Raw genomic sequence first — 3,638 nt, 5'->3', positions numbered from 1 at the left:
CAGAAACTCTCTGTTAATGACCACAACCATGTTGACCTGTGGCAGGTTTTGTTGCTCTGCCAGTTGGCCTCCAGTGTCCGCACTATTTCCTTCTTTTCCAGAATGAGAATGTCCTTGGATAGTAGCTGGCAGGCAAAGCGGATATTTTCTGCTATCTCTGTGTTGTCCCCTGTGAGTACCCACACTTTGCTATTTTCTTGCTTGAGACACCATCCTTGAGCCTGTGTTTAATGGCTGTGGCTCCCAGATGCTGGAGGTACTGCTCGATTTCCTCCTAAACCTTGTGGAGGGTGTGGCCCTGGTTCTGAAGAAGGATGATGGCCTCCTGGTACCACTTACGCTACTTCTGGTTTGTGTCCACATGCACTTTTTTGCAGGCCTGGCACAGCATGCTCTGAGTTTGCTTCTCAAAGGAGGTTAAGGCCTCTTCCATGGTCCACTCTGTCAAGCCTTTCTCACAAAAGCAATCAAAGGTGACAAAGGCAGTGTCTGTGCCTTTGGTGTAGAGGTAGATGTAGCTGTCAGGGTTTCAGACCAGCACTGACTCTCACTCTCAAAGCTGTTGAAGCCATCGTTACCAGGACCGGGTACACCCTCTCCTACCCGAGCTGCCTCACCTGATACTGTCCTGCGTGCATGCCACGAGAACGTGGCTGTAATGCTGGGGCCTGTGTGATCAGTAACTTCTCATCAGGAAAAGCTGCCTGGTAAAGTAGCTGGTTGCCCTTCTCCTGCACCATCACCATGTGGCAGATGGTCAGCAGGTGCCAAAAGTTTGGCAACATCTTTCCTTATTGCTCGCACATCGCTCAGGAGCCACACTTTTTTGGAAGAGTAGCTTCAAATCAGCAAATTTGTTCCAGATGTAGAAGTCTCCTTACCATAGGGCCTCCTCCTCATTTGGGCGGTAGACAGTGCCATTGATGACAGTACTTCTTGAAGTCATGATGAACATGCCAGTCTTATCCTAGAAGATATAACCCACCTGGTTCAGCTATTCATTGAGGCTCATGCTGCAGGCTTTGGCAAGCATGTCCTGGGGCAGGTCGTCCTTCTGCATGTCCAAGTTGATGAGGATACTATTCCCCAGATAGATAGAATTCATCAATGATAAATATGGCCATGAGCACCATGACGCTGTGCAGATTGGGAAAGCCCCAGAAATGAAGAATGACTCAGTGGTCACAATGTATGTGTGTTTCTCAGAACTTCGTGTTGCTCCACGACCTTGAATTTTGTCACTGAAGCCCAAGTTCAAGACCATAGAGATCCACACCAGAGACATGAAGGTCAGAATCACCAGCCTGTCCATGAGACTGTTTACCTTTGGTCTCATCAATGGAACTTGTCACAGCTCCTCATGATCTTTGTGTCAAAACTGGCTTTAATGATTATTCTGTAGCAGGTGACTATGTTTTGGATCCTACAGCTATGTAGGAGCATGTTGCCACTATCTGGGGAATACTTCTACCCTCCCACCTCAGGTGCCCTATAAAGTGGTGTGTCCAACTTTTGGGTTCCTCACAAACCTGTCCTTGTCAGTTCCACAAAGGTCCTCTCCTGTTGCACCTTGGAGCTGTCTCGTGGGTGTGATGGAGTCCGTGTTCTACAGCAACAACTCCATGCTTTTCACCTGGATCCCCAAGGGACTGCCACATCAGAGACATGTGCCTGTCCTGCAGGGCATCTGTCCTCTGTTCACCCAGATCCTGCCAGGACTCTTGCTCATCTACATTCACATTTTGGACCGGCTACCGGGGCTCCTTGCTCTGGAACAGCAGCAGCTTGTCCGGGAACTCTCTGTTAATGACCACAGCTGTCTTTACCTTTGTCAGGTTTTGTTGCTCTCCCAGTAGGCCGCCAGGGCCCGAACTATTTCCTTCTTCTCCAGAATGAGCATTATCTCGGACAGCAGCTGTCAGGCAAAGCGGATATTTTTTGCTGTCTCTGGCTTGTCCCCTGTGAGTACCCACATTTTGATGTTTCCTTGTTTGAGACACTAGATGGTTTCAAGGACACTGTCCTAGAGCCTGTGTTTAGTGGCTCTCTGCCACTGGAGATTCTGCTCTATCTCCTCATACATCTTGTGCATGACGTGACCCTGGTTCTGAAGAAGGATGCTGGCCTCCTGGTTCTGCACACCACTCCTGATGGGTATCCTTGTCTACTTTTTTGCAGGCCTGGCACAGCCTGCTCACAGTTTCCTTTTCAAAGGAATTAAGGCCTCTTGTCGTCCACTTTGTCAAGTCTGTCTCACAATAACAATCAAATATGACAGACAGAATCTGGGCCTTTGGTGTAGAGGTAGATGTAGCTGTCGGGGTTTTAGATTAGCACTGATATCTGCTTTCGGATGCTGTTGAAGCCATCATGGCCAAGACCTGTAACTCCCATTCCTCCCCCGGCTCCATCATGGTTGATCCTGTACTATATGTGTACCAAGAGCACATAGCCAAAATACTGACGCTGTTACCAGACCGGCTTATCAGAGGAAGCTGCCTAGTACTACAGCTGGTTGTCTTCCTCAGGCACCATCTTTGTGTGGCAGATGGCCAGCAGCTGCCTGAACTCTTGCACCATCCTGTCCTTGTTGCTGTGCACATCACTCAGGAGCTTAGCATTTTGGAAGAGCAGGTCCCATCAGCACATTTGTTCCAGAGGTAGGTGTTCTCCTTAACATAGGGCCTCCTCCTCATCTGGACAGTAGACAGTGGCATTGATGCAGCGCTTCTTGAAGGCCATGATGTGCTGTGTGAGCGTGCCTGTCTTCTCTGAGAAGATGTACCCTACCTGGCCCACCTTGTCATTGATGCTGGTGCTGTGGGATTTGGCAGGCAAGTCCTAGCTCTCATGGTTTATCTGCATGTCCGAGTTGATGAAGATGCTATTCTCCAGATAGATAAATTCATCTATGATGAACATGGCCATGGGCACTATGATGCTTTGCAGGATGGGGAAGCCCCTGAAGATTTGGTGGTCACACTGTACATGTGCTTCACAGACACAGGATGGTGGTTGCATGGCTTTGCATTTTATTTCCTTGTCCCAAAAGCCCAAGGTGAATGCCATAGAGATCAGCACCGGGGACATGAAGGTCAGGATCACCAGTCTGTTCAGCGGACTGTCTACTCTGGTCCTCTTCAGATGGACTTTGCCACAGTTCCTCATGATCTGTGTGTGAGAACTGGCTTAGATGAGTATTCTGTGTCAGGTGTCTGTGTTTGAGTTTTACAGCCGCCTTACAGAACGTTGCCACTGGGGAATATTTTTTGCCTTCCCATTGTGGTTGCCCCATAAAGAGGTGCATCTGATTTTGGGTTTCTCACACACCTGACCTTGCCAGTTCCATGAAGACCTGCCCCACCATACCTCAGGGCTGTCCTGTGGGTGTTGGAATCCTTGTTCTGGTGCACCAACCACTTGCTGCTCAGCTGGATTCCTAGTGATTACCACGTCAGAGAGATGCGCCTGGCCTACAGGATGTCTGTCTTCTCCCCTGGCTCCTGCCAGGACTCTTGCTCATCCACATTCACATTTTGGACCAGTGCCTGGGGCTCCTTGCTCTGGAACAGCAGCAGCTTGTCCAGAAACTCTCTGTTAATGACCACAACCATGTTGACCTGTGGCAGGTTTTGTTG

At 49.3% G+C, this 3,638-nt stretch overlaps 1 pseudogene; it reads right to left on the bottom strand.

The window, feature by feature from the left end:
- Positions 1-340: 340 nt before the first annotated feature.
- LOC106725162 lies at positions 341-3,168 on the bottom strand (annotated as a pseudogene).
- Positions 3,169-3,638: the final 470 nt, after the last annotated feature.

The sequence above is a fragment of the Myotis brandtii genome, unplaced genomic scaffold (assembly GCF_000412655.1).
Source record: "Myotis brandtii unplaced genomic scaffold, ASM41265v1 scaffold14, whole genome shotgun sequence".
Classification (NCBI taxonomy): domain Eukaryota; kingdom Metazoa; phylum Chordata; class Mammalia; order Chiroptera; family Vespertilionidae; genus Myotis; species Myotis brandtii.
The sequence above is the reverse complement of the archived record's forward strand: the minus strand, read 5'-3'. Positions and strand labels throughout refer to the sequence as shown.